The sequence below is a fragment of the Staurois parvus genome, unplaced genomic scaffold, assembly GCF_062004578.1.
Source record: "Staurois parvus isolate SC_StPar_1 unplaced genomic scaffold, SC_StPar_1.0 ptg000096l, whole genome shotgun sequence".
Classification (NCBI taxonomy): Eukaryota; Metazoa; Chordata; class Amphibia; order Anura; family Ranidae; genus Staurois; species Staurois parvus.
This window is the reverse complement of record NW_028317892.1, coordinates 2,386,905-2,405,989: the sequence shown is the minus strand read 5'-3', so window position 1 is coordinate 2,405,989 and position 19,085 is coordinate 2,386,905.

Genomic DNA, 19,085 nt, shown 5'->3' with positions numbered 1-19,085 from the left:
ATTTTAGCAATTAGGCTCCATGCACACTAGGGGCTGAAAAAAATGACAAATAAATGCTGGATAAAAAACGCTCAATATTATAGTTTTTGACAGCATATTTCTGTTTTTGTGCTGGCATCTTACCTGTATTTAGCAGTGTATAGCGGATTGCTAAGGAGCAAGCGGCTGCCTGCGTCCTTAACTACTGATGACTCATCAACTGTCAGTGGGATTCGCCGCTGATAGCTGAATGTAAACATTAAAAAAATATTTTTAGAAATTCACTGGTTGTTAAGGACACAAGGCGGTCTGCTAAAAAAAAACCCACTAGAAACTGGCACTTAGCAGTGGTTAGCAGCATCTAGGACCTTGGCTGATGTATAGTGCCATCTGAATAACAGCTTATAACTGACCTCCTCCATCTTAACCACTTGGTAACCACGCTATAGCCGAATGACGACTACAGTGTGGTTGTCCAGTCCTAGGAGAGCATCATATGATGTCCTCCCAGAACACGCCCTCCCACGCGCCCCCAGCGGCGCGCCCCTGGCGATCTCTGTGATCGCTGTGTCCTACGGACACAGCTGATCACGTGATGTGGTAAAAGGCCAATTACAGCAGTATTTTACCATATGATCAGCTGTGTCCAATGACGCAGCAAATCACTGGGTAAATACAGTTGCCTGTTATCGGCTGCACTTTCCTCACGCTGTCACAGCATGAGGAAAGTACTACCGATAACCGGCATTTGTCAGAGAACATATCGGCACTGATCATCAGGGCACTGATCATCAGTGCCTTGATGATCAGTGCCGCCCAGCAGTGCCACCCACCTGTGCCTTTCAATGCCCAGCAGTGCCACCCACCAGTGCCCAGCGGTGCCACCCACTAGTGCCCAGCAGTGCCTCCATCAGTGCCACCCATAAGTGCCCATCAGTGCTTCCAGTCAGTGCCCGTCAGTGCCATCAGTCAGTGCTGCCCATCAGTGCCACCTATCAGTGCCCATCATTGCTGCATATCAGTGCAGCATCATCAGTGCCGCCTCATCAGTGCCGCCTATCAGTGCCGCCCATTAGTGTCCATCAGTGCTGCCTATCAGTGTAGCCTCATCAATGCACATCAGTGAAGGAGAAAAATTACCTGTTTGCAAAATTTTATAATAGAAACAAAGATAAACTTTTTTTTTTACATTTTTGCTATTTTTTTGTTTATAGCGCAAAAAAATAAAACACCCAGCGACAATTAAATACCACCAAATGAAATCTCTATTTGTGTGAAAAAAATGATAAAAAATTTCATATGGGTACAATCTTGCATGACCGCGCAATTGTCATTTAAAGTGCGACATCTGACAATTGGCCTGGGCAGGAAGGGGGTATAAGTGCCCGAAAAGCAAGTGGTTAAAGGATATAGAGAATATGTGAGATAACTGGAGAACCTTTGCTTTGTAATCAGATTGGGCCCAACAAGTGGTAAAAGGGTCCCTGAGGACATGATGCAATAGGAGATGACAATGCGGTAGCCAAGTAAGCAAACGACTGTCTAAAAGTCCTGCCCAAAAATAGTGATGATCCAAAAGTGACATTAATGGTGAATTATAGGCCCATTTATAGTGAGAGTTAAGAGTGTAATATATGAACAAAAGTATTATGGTCAAGGGGTAAGTACGTTTCTTGAGCTTCCCATGTCACTTGGTGATTCAAGGTATAGCAAGGGAAGTTTTGCTCAAATCTAATTCCAGTTTAACCCAGAGTTTGAAGTGATAAGCATAGTTCCAATCAGCAATTTGAGTCAATACAACTGCCTGAGAATACTTTTTAAAATCTGGAAGAGCCAGCTCTCTAAGGCATTTAGGTCTAGTCAGGATATCATGGGAGATTCTTGGATTCCTCTGATTCCAGCCATATTTAGTTTTTTAGGAATGTAAGTGATAGAAAAAAACCTTTGGAGACTCTCATAGGAATCATTTGGAAAAAGGGCTCTAGGTAAAATATTAATTTCAATAACATTGATCTTAACAAATCATGAATGCTATAGATTCAACCAATGTTGGCGATCCATTTTATTAGTTTGCAATAAAGGAATGCAGTTTTGTTTAAAAAGCTTTGAAACACACTGTGAGGCAGGTACAGAAATGTTCAGAATTTTTGATTTGGTGAGATTAATTTTAAAATTAAACAGCTTGCCATAAGACGATAATGCCTGCATTAGATTAGAAAGAGTGATATGAGGTTGCTGAATATAAAATAATGTCCCCCGCATACGCAGCATATTTATGGACCATGTCCAACTGCAATACTATGGATTTTTGGGTTATGTTTAATAGTGGAAAGGTAGGTTCTAGGGAAATAGCAAGTAATAAAAAGGATAAGGGCAACCTTGTCCAGTTCAATTGTTTAGAACAAAAGGTTCACTCAAGGTGCCATTTACCCAAATTTGATCTGTAGGAGACTTGTACAATTTAACTATTCTGCACAACATCTTGGGTCCAAGCCCAAAGAATTGTAGTGTTGTCATGACCCTATAAAATGCCTTTTTGGTTTCAGTAGAAATAAATAGGGATTGTTTACTTACATTGTATGTGGCCTATAAGGGACAATGTCATCAGAGAAATATTTCTAGCCTTCCTGCAGGGAATACAACCTGTCTAGTCTGGGAATATCCATTGTGGAAGAAGAAACAACAGCCTGGCAAAAACGCTTTGGGGTACAGATTCACATGTTGAGTAATGAAATCTATAACTACCACAACAGGTAGGATCCTTGCCAGGTTTAGATAGAACTGCATTGTGTGCACAATGAATCTCAGCTCTAATATCCCCTCCAAGGTTATATTGGAGAACGATGAGAATATCCAGACAAAAAAAAGGTGAAACATCTTTGCCAACTGCATGACAAGCAAAAATATTATGACCAAGGTGTGAGAAGACTCACTCTTACTAGTCAGTGCATTGTGTCTGTAAGGCACAAAATTTCATAGAACGTAACCAAAGGAGAGCAAAAAGTTTATCCAGGAACAAAGCAAGACAGAAGCACATTAAATAGATCTCACCCACTTTTCCATAATGAACTTGAGATATTACTATGCTTTTATTTTGAAGGAGTTTTGCTCCACTGGGAATCCAGAGTGATAGTAAAAACTGGGACGTAATGCAGGTTGGATGATTTGGAGGTCTGTACAAAAGATAGTTAAGTCCTCTGGGAAATAGAGAAGTACTGAGCGGCCTTTCTTATGCACTATCAAACATGATGGAACCCCCCAGAGATTTGTGATACCTGCCGCATGCAATTTATCCAGGAGGAGTCTGAAGGCCCTGCAGCTATCCAGCATTTTGTGTGCCAGGTCTGGATAGATGGTAATAGAGGCCCCATCAAAGTCTGTATTTGGGTTATGCTGGAGTTTCCTTGTCTTCAAAATAGTGGAAATGGTAGATAACATACCTTGACAATTCAGAAAATAAGTTATGTGGTCTCAGGGCCCTATGCACCTGGTCAAACCTTAGTAGGGAAGTAGCAGGGTTCCCTATGATAGAATTAAGGATGCCTCTTATGGTGTCAGGGAAGGTCTTCAGCCTTAGTGGTCTCTGGCAATCCCCTAATGCAGAGGTTGAATGCTCAACAACCTCTGAAATTAGAGTTTAAACAACTACAACTCATATCTGCGAATTACCATCCAAACAACTTTTTATGACCTATATCACCTATTTTTCCCTCATAACTGGAGAACCTACCAATTTCTATGATAGAAAGATGTCTTGTAAAAAACGATCAGCTTTGCCCACCCAATATACCCCTTACTCACCATATCTTTGCTACTCAAACACAAAGATATACAAAACATGAGTTTGCCTTCTCTAAGTTTATATGGAAGAGAAAAACTACAAACATCATGAAATTCTTAAAAGTCTCTGGAATACTATCTACTTCTAGGTATTGGCATTTACCCCAATTTTTCATAAAGGGAAACTCAATAATCAAAGGAGACTTCTCTTTTTCCTCCATCTAAGACAACTGCATAGACTGCCTCAGACTAATTTTCTACAATAAGAGCAGAAAAAATACTTCATCCAAACACAATGCAAATATTTAGAAATTTTCAGGCAACATGACGGCTTTACATAAAGCATCGAACTCCAACATAAGAAATCTCTGTCTTGGCTGTATTTGTATTTCAGGCTGGCTCAAAAGTAAAATGAGCCACCTAGAATCTGTTAAAATTGGGCTACCTTAAAGTGATACTATAGGTTCAGATTTTTTTTTTAAATAACTTGCCATACTTACCTACTCTGTGCAATGGTTTTGCACAGAGCAACCTTGATCCTCCTCTTCTGGAGTCCTCCGCTGGCAGTCCTAGCCCATCCCCCCCACTGAGTGCCCCCAGAGCAAGCTGCTTGCTCTAAGGTCACTCATGTTTGCTCACTCCTGAGTTGGCCCTGTGTCTCTGTAAGATACACAGAATGTGGCATGGCCCCACCCCCTGCATTCTCCCCACTGGCTGTGATTGACAGCAGCAGGAGCCAATGTTTCCCCACTACTGTGTCTCAGTCAATGAGGATGGTGAGACCCGGGAGAGCTGTTGCTCTTGTGCACAACACTGGATTGAGATTGGGCTCCAGTAAGTATTAGGGGGCTGGGGGAGCTGCACACTAAAGGTTTTTTACCTTCATGCATAGAATGCATTAAGGTAAAAAACCTTCAGCCTTTAGAACAACTTTAACAATCCCCAACTGAAACCTCAAAAAGTATATGGGCAGGCTGGCTCCATTTTTTCTAGGAGATAATACGTGAAATGTCGAGAGGGATTCAGCTCAGAATTATACATGCTGGCATATACAGCCTTTAACCCTAAAATTGCCTTTATTGGACTGGATAATGTCATGTCCCAAATGCAAAGTTCAAGCATCAAATGTGGCACAGTTGTTGTTGTCCTGCCCTATATTAAAGACTATTGGAAATATTCTTTACGTTACGTTAAAGACATATTAGGCAACATCAGATCTTTCAGGAGCATAGTTTGGCTATTTCACAATACTGACAGATCAGAAACAGACAAAGCCCATAGCCTGTCAAAATGGTAACACCTTTTAGTCTTGATAGTTACCAAATAGCTAAAACTTCAACCCCATGACATAGGAGATTAAAATGTATCCTGTATAAATAGATATTACTTGACAAAACTGATGGAACAAGATACAAGGACCTAAAAAATAATACATTTTTAAAGAAATTATCTAAACGCTTGGTCACCAAGTTGATGAGTAAACAACTACAGGGAATAATGACTATATTCCAACATACCACTTGGTATAATATAGAAAAACTTAAAGAAACTCTTGGACTGGCCATACACTATACAAATTTCTTACAATTATCTCTCCAATTTCTGCCCAATTTCCTTTAGATTTACTGTCAACTATGTAGTGCAAGGTCTAGCCTAATTGGATACAATCGAAGGTGTTGTTTAGGTTTGACCTCATATTATATATTTTTTGGTAAATCTAAAACAAAATTCTCAAGAAAATAGTACAATGTATGGCCGTCCTAAGTTTAGATGTGTTATAACATCCACCACTTATGGGCACTGTAGTGTGTTCTTACTATATCACTCTAATTTCAGATCAGGTGTCCATTTAAAGGAAATCTATGGTCACAGTATACACTTTTATTTTATAATATCAGCAATGTAATAGTAATACAAACAATAGTTATTTTTGACAATTCAATATAAGCTTACTTGAAAAATCACCTTTCATGTCATGAGTGTTGCCTGTCTGCAGGCCATCTCTTTCCATAACTATCTGGATTCCAGCATGCCTTGCAGCTTCTCCTCTGCTGTTTATTTTCAATTTCTAAGGACTACATATCACATGGTACCTTGCTGCCTGCAAGCAGTAATTCCTGTACTGATTCCACCTCCTGAAACTCAGCACTTCTGTAGTTCAGAAGGCAGGCTCTGTGAAATGTGTGACACAACAGTGCTTACTCCCAGATAATTATTACATGTCACAGAATTCATGGAAGTAAATGTGTGTGGATCTTACAAAGTAATTTTACAAACTTCAAGATCATTCAGTTTAATAGGAGCAGACTAGAAATGATTAAAATACAATGTGGAAACTAGAAAAGCTATAATTTCTGGGGAAATTGTGTGAAGTGTTCTTGCCTCCACCAGTAGTCTACAACTGGAGTGGGTGGAGTAACTGGGTGGAGTGTCTTGAGTAAATATTAAAAATGAAGGCACAGTCGCAGTTTAGAAATTGCCCTTCAAATTTTAGGTGGCTAGAGTGCAGTTTCAATGAATGTCAATGGGCGGCGTGAGTTGCAAACAAATGGTCATATTGTGAAAACTATCAGGATTCCTTCATTCATTCCTATGGGACCAATTTCACCACAAAAACGCCGATATTTTGTGAACCATTCGGTGAAACGTTCCACAAAGTAATAGCACACCAATCGGGAACAATCCGCACGTTTCGGTATATTACTGTCTATGTAGTGTAAAAACTGTGGGTGGGAGGAGTTAGGGTGGTAAATTTGGCTATAATAATAAGAATATATATGTGAGATAACAGTAAGTGGTCTTGCCATGCAAGAACACTTAATTAATATATGACCTTACATTTTGACCCTAGATATACTTAAAGCCTCTTGCAAAACAACATAATAAACAACACATTTTTTGCAACACTGATCTGGTCCGTAGTGGTTACTGCTACAGTTAAAGTGATGCTAAACACACACTGCTTACTTTCCATTATCCTTTCTCTTTCTGTGTATGGATGATTGCACTGTAATTATTGTAATTAAAAAAACATCTTAGTACCTTTTTCCTATTGATATACAGCTATTACATGACCCAGCTCTTTCCCAGCCTGTCGGAAGGGAGACATAAGCTGAGGAGCTTTTAGCCCTTTGCTGCTGGTCAAATGTTCAATATTAAAAAACAGCCTTTGGGATACCGAGTAAAAATAAATAATCAATATCAATAAACTGTTTTCAATTGTCATAGAAATATACTGGGTGCTTGAAATCAAATCTTTATTATTTTTGGCAATTACTTGGTGTGGACAGATTTCTGCCGGTCACAGTCTGTGTCACACCCCTCCAGCCTATGTCTTAAAATAACAGGGAGGTGACGCCTCCATCAATCAAGATGTAATATCCACCTCTATTGCGTTTAGCTGGTTAGTGGGAATGGAGGGAGAGGGCTGTCATTTACCACTGTGCATACACCCACGTGTGTGACTCTGTAGCCACATGGGCGGCTCAGATGTGATAGGGAGGAAATGCTCAGCATAAAAAAATCACTGAAAACTGAGCATGTGCAGTAGCTGCCAACACTGCTCTGCAAAATCCCCAGCTGCATTGGGGACATGGACAGAAGGGGGAGATACAGAACAGGGGGATCAACCAGGTTTTTTGCAGAATACAGAAATCAATTCCCATAGTGAGTGAGTATGAACAGCATGTAATTCAACATTTTATTGATAGATTTTAATGATGTGGGTTTAATGACAAATTTGTTGTTAAAAAAGGAAGTATTCTCTTGCACTCTGGTATGCATTGCCAGTCAACACGGAGACGGAGACCAGACAGATCCAGCAGTAAGAAAATGGCTACAAACGACTGTATATGTTGCTTCAAGCAGTAAAACCAGTAAAACATTAGTTTTCCATGTGTCTGTTACCCATGTACGTACTGTATGATAATAATCTGTACTTTCTATCAAAAGCACATATCTGTTTGTTATATTCAATAAAGTATATCTGTTAAAAAAATGGGAGGTGGAATTTAGTTTGTTATATGCAACACTATATCTATTTTTAATGCTTATAGTAAAACTTGCCCTGTGTCTACACTGTTTGTTTTAGATATAGCCTGTAAATGCATATATAAAGAAAAATTTATAGAAAAAAATTGTGGTGTTCCCACTGAACACATGTTATTAAGCAGCACAAATATCAGTTTAAATACCAATCCACTTGTCCTTTAGAGCTATTCCTTCACAGTCACATACTTCTAATATACTGCTCAGTCAAGCTTCACAGATATCCTGAATTAATCACATAACTGAAGAGAAATTGGACATTTTCTTTGTTAGATATTCTGTACAATAGCACTACATTTTTGAAAATGTACCTTGTTATATATTCTCCCATATAAAATGCTCTCATAGCTGGAAGCAAAGGATGGTTAGTGCCTATTGTTTTTATTCCCATCACTCCTCCTACCTGCTGGAATAATTTCTAGCACTCGGAGTCATATGCAAAACGTGGCAATGCTACGCGATATACATGGCTGCCAACATTTTAAGAGCCACTTTGTTGCTTATCTAGTGATACCAGCCCTGTCATGCACAATTATATTTTGAATGGCTAGTAAAAAGTCATAGTGGAATGTTGACAAAAACTGATTATAAAACATGGTTTAGCAAGTACTCCTAATTAGTTATCTCAAACAAAATGAAAACATGGTGCACAATGAATCCAATATGTTGAAAAAAAAGATGGATTATATTGTAGTGATTGTCAGCTCTAAAAATTAATTGAATTCAGATTTTTCCAGAGGCAAGTGTTTAATATACAGGAATTATGTACAGTTGGCAACTACAGCTATATGGTGAATGTGGCTTCCAATTACTAGCTAGATACAAGCAGTGCTTGGATTGGAGAGCTCATGCACAATGTCAGCTTTCTGATATAAGAAGCCTTGTGACCTGGGTATTTAGTGCAGTGGGTGCTTTAACTGTAATATATTTTGACTATAAAAACTTTCATTTTTCATATTGCCATAATTAAGGTGATATTCTATACACGTGTAGCACCCTCCTAATTTGGCTAGGGGGAGCAAGACTCCAATGGTTAGACAGGGGCTTAGCAACAGCCCAGGTGTAATAGCCAGAGAGGGGTCAAGTTGTGATCAGGGATGAGAGGCTCTGCAGGCCAGCCCCTCTGGAATTCTCCCTGCTCTAGGGCATTTGGAGGAAGGTCCTAGAGGCAGTGGGTGGATCTGAGGAGTGTCTGGTTGCACTTTTGAGGGATCCTAGCCAATCCCCAGCAAAAGGTTGGCATGGGGCTGGACACCCTTAAAAGTGTTTGAGCCTGCTCAATGACAGGAGAGTTGGAGGGAGAGGTCAGGGGGAAGATGTGAAGCTGAAGGAAGTAAGCTGTGAGGAGGCCCAGTGGGATGGGGCCTACCTGCAGGCCTGGAGCTGGAAAGGAGGAAAGCTCAGAGCACTAGCCCCCCCCACAGAGGACCACCTGCATGGCGGGGAAGGAGCAGCCTAGTTGGTAGCAGCCACCAACCCACAAGCAGTACAGGAGCGGATCTGAGTGAGTACACCTACACCCCCTGGGCGGATAGAGGAAAGAGCACTCTGGTGGGAAACTAGATTTGCCACCTGCCAGTGACTGCTCATCTCTGACAGGAACTGGATCCCCTTTTCAGTGACACCTCCAGATTGCTGGGTGAAGAGATGTTCACCTAGGGTCTGGGGTGGTACACTAGGGAGATGCTGGCTAGCTCTCAGAGACTGTGCTGCAGAGAGGGCTTGTAAATAGTTCCTAAGGGGGTGGTGTTACACACATTTTATTTCAGGTACTTATATCGCGCTGTCAATTTACGCAGCGCTTTACATATATATATTGAACATCAAATTCCAACAATTTCTCACATATTTATTACAAAGAGAAGTCATCATTTGAAAAAAAAACAGCAGCATGTAAACAGGTTGACAGCTACATAGATCACTAAGACAACGACTTAATTTTAGTGTGCAGGATAATCAAAGTCTTGCGCACAACAGCTAATATTTGCACACCCAGACTAAACCAAAGCATTTTTTCTTAACAAGGCACTAAAATGAATAAGAAAATAACAAGGCTACTTTCTTCTATGTGATGAGTTCACCTCAGTAAAAAAAACCCTAACCTTGACTACATAAATTCCAATAAATGAAAGTGGGAATCCCTGGCAGCCTTCCCATCAAGTGCAAAATCCTATGACATTTGGTTCTGTCATCAAAGCACTGAAAAAAAGACTATACTTTCTTTTCATTTGTACATAGATCTAATACAAGATTAGAAATGTGCTTATCAGATAAGTGGATGTTACAAAAAAAATGACAGAAACCTGTACTGACAAGATCACATGGTTTGACTATGCTTCGACAGTACTGTATAATGCTTTCTGTCTCTGAAGACCATTCTAACAAACCACCTTTATTTGGCCTTACAATACTTTTTTTGGTCAATTTTTTTTTCATATAGGGTTCTTTTCTTGGAAATATAACTATATCTAAGATACAGCAGCTGGAAAAAGTGAATTATAAAAGTCCATCTTCAACAGCTTCTAAAGAATTATTGAAATACAGACAGGTCCTACATCAGGGCCGGTTTCAGTGGTGTGCTGGGGTTGGCTGTGCCCCAACAGATTTTATTTGTGCCCCGCTCCCAGGACAGGGCCACTACTATGGGGCTGTGACCCCATGCTGCTTGAAGAAGGCTGTTTGGAAGGCTATCCCCTGAGAGCAATCAGATGCCATGCTTATCTGATTATCCATTACAACTTCTAAGGTGACTTCAGTTAGAACAGTGTGCCTGTTGGCGGAGTCTTGCAGGGTGTTATGGGCACTCCAATATCTGCAACTGGGCTCTGATAGTTTAGCTTTCCCTGAATTGAAATCAACCTGTTGCTTGTACTATGAATATCTACTGGTTGCAATCACTAACTGCCATCTATGCAATTGGATGACTTGCACAATGAATATCTGCTACTTGTCTCATTATGTATGTTATAGATGGTTCTTCTAGCGACAAGTTTCAAACACTGGCTTCTGATGCCAAGAAACCCCTTTAGTTGCACTCATCAAATATTATTTCTGCAAGTTGATGACTTTATGATGAATGGCTGCTTTTAGTCTTATTGTGCATTTTGTAGATGGGGTGTAAGAAAAGGGGTACGGATGCCCAGACACCCCCCAATACCAGTCAGATGATGTTTGAACACAGGGATGGGTTGTAACTTTATAGCAGTTTGTGTACTGCTGGTTGTTGTATTGCTTGTGACTTGATCAGAATAAAATGCTGTCACCCTATTTAGTTTTGATATGTAATGATCTCAGGGTATAGGGTGGTACTAGGGAGGTGAGAAGGCAGATTGGTGGAGTTGAAAGTGTAGCTGGCTAGGCTTTATGGACATGGGCATAACATGGTGACACTGGGGAGCCCTATCAGCTACACAGGGCCCCATGATTTCTAATGGTATCCCTGGACAGTGGTGAGGGGCTGGGGCACACTTGCAAAGTTGGTGTGGCTGCACAGTGCTCTGCCCCCATCCACCACATGGCAACTGTCATTTGTAGGCTTCATGGGGGCTGACAGAACTCTCACACTATGTCATTTGTTAATATGATGCTGGCAGCACCATGAAAGGGAAGGTATTCAGAAGAGAATGGAAGTTTTGTTTCTGTCTAGACTTCCATTGCCTCCCACCCTCTACCATAATGCCACAGCTAAGGTAAAGATTTGAAGATAGGACTGTCTGCAGGGGGGGACTCTAATGTGAAGGTGAATGGGGACTCCCCAATGCGGCATCAAGCATCATTATCCAGTGCACATATCAATTTCCTTCAGCCCAATAAATACAGTTCATTACTGAAAAAAAGGTTGAGAAACGCTGACTTAAAGGAGAAGTACAGTCAAAGCTTTTTTGGCTGTACTTCTCCTGTGGATCACAGGAGTGCAGTCCGTTCTTCACTCCTGTGACCCGTTTTCAGCTGACAGCAGACTGAAGTATTCTGTCGCCTGACATCACTCACCTGGTCCAGGCTGGGGAAAGGTCCCGCCTTCAAAGTCAGGATCCACCCCAGAGTCTGCTCACTGAGCAGACTCTGAAGCACTGAGAGCCTGAGCCAACCGCTCCCTCCCCCTCCACAGCCTAGTGCTCCAATGAGCGTGGGGGGGCTGAGAAAAAAGTGGTGACTAACAGTCCTGCTCTCTGCTCAGAATGTATGTAAGAACTCAGCAATCAGCAGTCATGTGATCACTGAGTTCTCGCCCTTAGAACCAGCGGGGACAGATGCAGCATCGGACCAATGCTTCATCCACCTAGGTAATTATAAATAGGGGGAAAAAAACCCTACTTCTCTTTTAATACTTGTACTCTTTGATGCAGAGAGCAGGGGCGTATCTGCCGCGAGGCAAACAAGGTAGCTGCCTTGGGCGGCATTTTTCAGGGGGGGGGCGGCATCGCCCCCAGGCAGAAGGGACCAGTGCCGTTTCATGTATGATCGGGCAGGGGGACAGGCTCTGCTGTGGTCGAGAAGGGGGGCGGGCTTGTGAGTGCTCGGGCAGAGGGGCGGGCTCGGCTGTGTTTGGGAAGGGTGTGCAGGCTTGGCTGTGTTCAGGAGGGGGATGTGGGCTCGGCTGTGCTCGGGCAGGGGCATGGCTCAGCTGTGCTTGGGTGGGGGGGACGGCTCGGCTGTGTTCAGGAAGGGGGGGCGGGCTTGTGTGTGCTCAGGCGGCTTGGCTGTGCTCGGGCGGGGGGACGGCTCGGCTGTGCTCGGGCAGGGGGACGGGTCGTCTGTGCTTTGGCGGGCACAACTGTGTTCAGGTGGAGGAGGCAGACTTGTTTGTGCTTGGACTGGGTGGCATTCTCATGTGTGCTGGATTGGGCATGGTTCGGCTATGTTCAGGCGGTGGGGCGGCTTGCCATGCCACTGCCCTGTGTTGTCACTGTCAGCTCTAGTGGGAGCGAGGAAAGCACGTGATTGGTTGCCAGGACATCAGCAGTCCTAGCAACCAATCAGGTGCTTGCCCCACCCCCAGGCCATGACATTCAGAGGAGGAGGAGGGCGACAAGGACAGGACGTCTTCCAGCTCTTGTAGCTGCCTGGAGGAGTGACTGGAATGGACCATAAGGTAAGGGTCCATTTTTGGGGATCAAATTAAAGAGAATGGGCTCTAGGAACCCTGATGTAAGGTGGGGGACTCTGAAGACCATGATATATAGGGGGACCCTGATGTATTGGGAGCACTTTTGGGACCCTGATGTAACAGAAGAGGGGAACTATGGGGACCCTTATTTAAGGAGGGGGATCTGGGTCTCTGGGGGACCCTGATGTATGAGGAGGGCCTATGGGTGGGGGGACTCTGGAGACCATGATGTAAAGGTGGACCCTGATGTATTGGTGGGGGCTCTTGGGACCCTGATGTAAGTGGTAGGGACTATGGGGACCCAGATTTAAGGAGAGGGGCTCTGGGGGACCATGATGTAAAGGAAATGCCTATGGGGACCCTGATGTAAGGTGGGGTGAGGGACTCTGGAGACCATGATGTAAAGGACTGACCCTGATGTATTGGGGGAGGGGACTTTTGGGATTCTAATGTAAGGAGGGAGGACACTGGGAAACCTAATTTAAGGAGGGGGCTCTGGGGGACCCTAATATAAGGGGATGGGGTATGGGGGCTATGATGCACATAAGGTCGGGGGACTCAGCAGACTATGATTTAAAGGGGGATCCTGATTTATTGGGAGGGGGTTGGGACCCTAATGTTGAGTGGGGACTCCGGGGACCCTGATTTAAGGAGGGGGAACTTGGGGACCCTGATGCAAGGGGAGGGGTGGTGGGGACCCTCTCCTGTATCCTGTCTGCAGTCTCAGACCGTCTCCTGTATCCTGTCCTCAGTCTCTGACCGTCTCCTGGGGCGGAGCTCTGATAGAAAGAGGTGGAGCCTAAAGTGGAAGGGGTGGGGTTTACATATGAAGGGGAGGACCCTAAACAGGAAGGGGTGGGGCAAATTTAGATGGGGGGAGCGATTTTAGTCTTGCCTAAGGCAGCAAAAAACCAAAATACACCACTGGCAGAGAGGCAGGGAACTAGCATACCCTGTTCACTCCTGCACCACTTTTGCACTGCCCAGAAGTAATGTTAGATGCTTCCAAGTTGTGAGCTGTGGTACAGAAGTGCATCAAGGAAACAGGGAACTTCTGGGTTCCTGCATCTTTATATTCCTGTGTGATGGATTGTCAATGACTCATACGCTCTGCCCACTCATACACAGTGGGCAGAGATGGAGAGGAAAAATGAAGATGTGTTGACAGTACTTTTTCCGAATATGGAGATACCACATGTGAGAGACTTTTTGGCAGCCTAGCCACGAACAGGGACCCAAAATCCAATGAGCATATTCAGACTTATAAAGGGTGTAACTTTCTTATTTGATTTTCTAACTATTTATCACAGGTTTGGAGGTTCTAAAATGGTAGTATGGTACAAACACTCCCCAAATTACCCCTTTTGGAAAGTAGACACTTCAAGGTATTTGATAAGAGGCACATTGTGTCTTTGGAAGATCTTATTTTTTGCCATACTTTTTTGGACAATGAAAGAAGAAAATAAAAAATACATTTTCGATCTCATTTCAAACGGATGAGATATGCAAAATACTTACCATGCCTCTTAGCAAATAAATTGGAGTGTCTACTTTTCAAAAAGCGGTAATTTGGGGATACAGATTCTAACAGATTCCTCCATTCACATCAATCAATGTAGTTGAAAAAATCTCAGCCAGAAAAAAGTGAAAAAAATACATGCCGAAGCATAGAAGCTACCGCCTGTTGACCACCCCACATTCCTAATGCTGGGCATACATGAACGAAAAAAAGAACCTAACAGATGCCTCCATTCACCTCAATCAATGTGGATGCTTGCTGATGGTAGAAGGATCTTTTTTGACATCACACCAGTACATTTGACATAATTTATTCTGGGCACATCTGAGGTGTTCTGGCCATACTCTTGTGGACTTCTTTTTGGACAGATAATTTCTCTACTGTGTTATAATTTTTTATTGAAAGTGCTATACCTTTTTCTTTATGTATAAGAAAAAAAGATTCCTCTACTCATATCGATCAATGTGGATGAAGAAATCTCAGCCAGAAAAAAAAATTGTACAAAGTATATGCGGAAGCATTGGAGCTACTGCCTGCTGACCACCCCATGCTCCTAATGCTAGGGATACACATTCTTTTTAACTGCGATTGGAGAAATCTCCCCCTGCAGCGCTGCAGGCACTGACGTATGTATTCTGAGAACAGCACCCTGCTGCTATCACAAAACACAGATCAGTGCTGCAGCTGATTGGTGTTCCTGCAAAGCAAACAACAGTTAACAATAACACAGAGCAACAATATCACATTAACACAGTAAAACAACTTTTTTTTAACTTTTTTATTTTTGATTTAATTTTTTAAACTTTTTTTGTAACTTACCTTTTCAAAACAATAACCTTTCCAGTCTTTGATTTTAGGTTCTCTCAAAATGTGATAGACAGTTTCCTGACTATCTCCTAATATCTTTAGAGACCCTTCTTTTGCAGAATTGTATGCTGAGCTGTACCCTAGACTGTGCAATGCTGTGCCCTAGACTAATACTCCACTAGTGTGTAGTAGCGATGGAAGCAGTCCTTGATGCAGAGGCCAGGTTGGCAAGGACAGGAGAGATGGAAAAAACGGTGTCACGCCTTATTCTGCATTTACCATACATCTGTTTTGAGGTGACCTTTGTGTTGCGGTGGGTGGGAGGACATCTGAAAAATGTAAATAGCTAATTACATCTGGATTTAGGCTTTGGGCCACAGTGCCTTCTGGATAAAATAGGGTTGAGACAATAGCTTCCTGAATTTTTTAGAAGGATCCAGTTCTTCCAGTTGTTTTTTAAATAACAAAATCATTGTATAGCTAATTGAAATAAATATAAAGACACTTTTTTGTACTAGTGTCTAGCTCCGTGGAAGACTAAATTAGGCTTCATCATTTTTTTGTTGAAGTCTACACCTACCATATTGTTAAAGTCTACACCTCTCATAGGAAAAAATGGCTTGTTAACACCCCACATTGTGTGTAGTTTGGCGCTGCTAATAAGTGCATAAATAACAAGGACCAATATACGTAATTGTATTATAAGTAAATAAGATATCAAAAACCAATACAGTGATGCAAAAATGGATGTATCAGCAAACACCCTGCTGATCATCAAACCCATGTGTCAATCAATCCTCTTTAAACTCAAAAATATATATTAAAATATAGTGCATGAGCACCAAATTACAGCTCTATAGAAAACACTTAGATTATAGTCATGGACACAGAGAGGCAACAATACCAGATGCTGTGTAAATTTGGACTGTTATGTCTAGGTGAATGGAAGACATGATGAATACATCATGTTTGTCTTTCCACTTTACTGCCAGCAGTTCTTCATTGCACAAGCAGGCTTTCTCCCCCTTTCAAGGTGGGGTTTTAACAAGCCATTTGAGGAAGCCCTTGTGATTAGGTCACATGGTGCCACAGCAGCCAGTTTCTTTAATGAACAAATGTCTTAAAAATTGGCACACTTGCATAACATTTGTCCACATACAAATGCAACCCTATGGAACAAGGGTGGCAACAAATCTCACACTATCTTACCACTGTTCCCTACGTAGTCTTGACATCCAGGGGGCTCCACTTGACTGTATTTTCCCTCATAAACTTTAATGCAGGATATATATCATGTGGCCCTCTCACAGAGTTTATACAGTTTGACCTCATATCTGGCATGCTTGCTGAGAGATATTGCTTAAGTGCAGTAAAATGTACAACAAACGTCTATGCAGATGTTTTGTTGGGGTGTATACACATCTGCAAATTTCTGGGAAAGGTTGTTAATGAGGGGCTGAGTTTTGTGAAGCCAATCATAGTAAGGGTCACCCCAGGGAGGACAGAGGATATTGTCACTGAAATGGATAAAACACATTATTGTTTCATATAATTCTCCTGGCCATTGCAGCAGAGAACACGGACATACAAGGTGGTATCAAAAAATTTCTAGACTAGTTTTGTAACATGCCAATGGATAACAGCACAAGGCTGCATGCACTGTCACAGGGAGCACTGACCTTCATAAATCAATGTGCCAAAAGACATCATCCTGTGTACAGGAGCTGTGCAACTGGTGCTATTCTGACCAAATGTGTTTCCACATCTGCTATGTCATCATGGACAGCTAAAAGTATAACAAAAGGCAAATTTTAAATTCTGTATGAAGCTGGGCAAATCTGCCACAGAGACTTTTGACATGATTCGACAAGTTTATGGTGATGCTCGAATTCTTGGTGGCTACGGTTGCATTACATTACTAGTGCTGGCCAATTTACCAGCTTGTACTGCACTGCTAGGGCTCGCCCCTTCACAATGAATAGATAGAGGGGAGATGAATTAGAACACCTGTCAGGTTTTTATTGCTGTCTGTTCCCCCATTAGGGAGATCACCCTCTCTATTTTTCCTGTTTACTATTATCAATAAAAGTGAAGATAAAAGAAAATCCCAAATTTTGGGTTGTGCCCACAAAAGTAATAGAGGAAAAATGTTCCAATGGGGACACTAGTTCTGGTGACCTGGGGCTCCCCAAGAGATTTCTTTAATTTGCAGGAATTTCTTCTCACTTCCTGTTTGGCTATAGGACAGGAAGTGAAGGTAAATCTATCCAATGGGACAAAAAATGGAAAGAAAAAAAAAAAGTTTTGCCTATAGTTCCACTTCAAAGTGGTTCTAAAGGCTCAAGGTTTTTTACCTTTATATTTTACCATTATATGTATTATATGCATGAAGGTAAAAAAACATTTAGTGTGCAGCTCCCCCCTCAGCCCCCCCTAGCTGCTCTCCCAGGTCTCTGTCTCCTCATTGGCTCACTACTGCTGTCAATCACATCCAGTTAACCAATGAGGAAAGAGCAGGGGACGGGGCCAAGCTGTACTCTGTGTGTTAACGGATACACAGAGCATGGCTTGGCAGCAAACTTCCTCGAGAACCTTCATAGCAAGAGGCTTGCTATCGGGGCACTCGGCAGGACGGAGGAGCCAGGACCACCAGTGGGGGATCCAAAATGAAGAGAATTGGGGCTGCTCTGTGCAAAACTATTGCATAGAGCAGGTAAGTATTTGTTATATTTTTGAAAAACAATATTTTATTTAGAATCACTTTAGGCTTAAAAAAAAACTGAAAAAATCCTATCCTATCCTATTCCATACTTTTCAGTCTGGCATTAACACTGGGAGCTTTTTTTTTTTTTTCCAAAAAACAAAGTTTATTGAAAACAAGATACAAGTAATCACACGAAAATGTACAGAGGAAGTGTACATAGGACATACAGCAAAGCATGTATCATACAAAGGTAAATGAGGTCCAACGCAAAACCAAACAGTGTGGATGAACTAGGCCACGACAGGGTTGTGCCTGTAATATTTAGGTAGGCTTGTCAAGTGCTAAAAAGAAAGAGACGTTTGGCCTCCTACCATATTGTCTTGCGGTAAAAATCTGTAGGGGGAAGACGAGCAAATACGATACCTAAGTAGAAGTCAATACTACAGAATACGATGATGGAATTGTGCGAATGTAGGAGTAATTGTCGTGGGAACCGCTGACGAATTGCGGGAGGTGATGCTGACCACCTACTCAATGTTCTATTGGAAAAATTGTCCGAGACGTGTGTAAGCATATGAAAAGAAAAGACAAGAGAAGGCGAGAAAAAAGGGAAAGAAAGAAAGAGAGAGAGAAAAAAAAAAAAAAAGAAGGAGGGGAGGGGGGGAGGGAAGGGGGGAGGGAGGAAGGGAAGCAAATATGGAGGGTAAAATAAGAGAGGGGACAACTGTCAAAAATATCTTATCCTCAATACAAAGAGTAACGGGAGTGGGTGGAACATACGCTTTCATCGGCGTCGAAAGAATGCGCATGTAACACAGGGGGGAGTATGACAGCACCCTCAGGTCAAATACTACTAAATGACACTATCGAGAAGTCCATATCAGGTTCAGACAGGCTGGTCCATGAGGGATCGATACTCCGGGGTAGTCAGAAAATGGGTCCAACAGGCCCATACGTGAGAGAATTTCGTAGGAGTGTTGAGAGCAGTCACAACCAGTTCTTCCATGTCCGCCGTTTTACCCACTCGGGTGAGCCATTCACGTATAGAGGGAGAGCGAGTGGAGCCCCACAGAACCGGAATACAGAGTCTGGCTGCGTTGATCATGTGCATGGCTAAAGATTTAAAGTACTGAGCCCTGGGA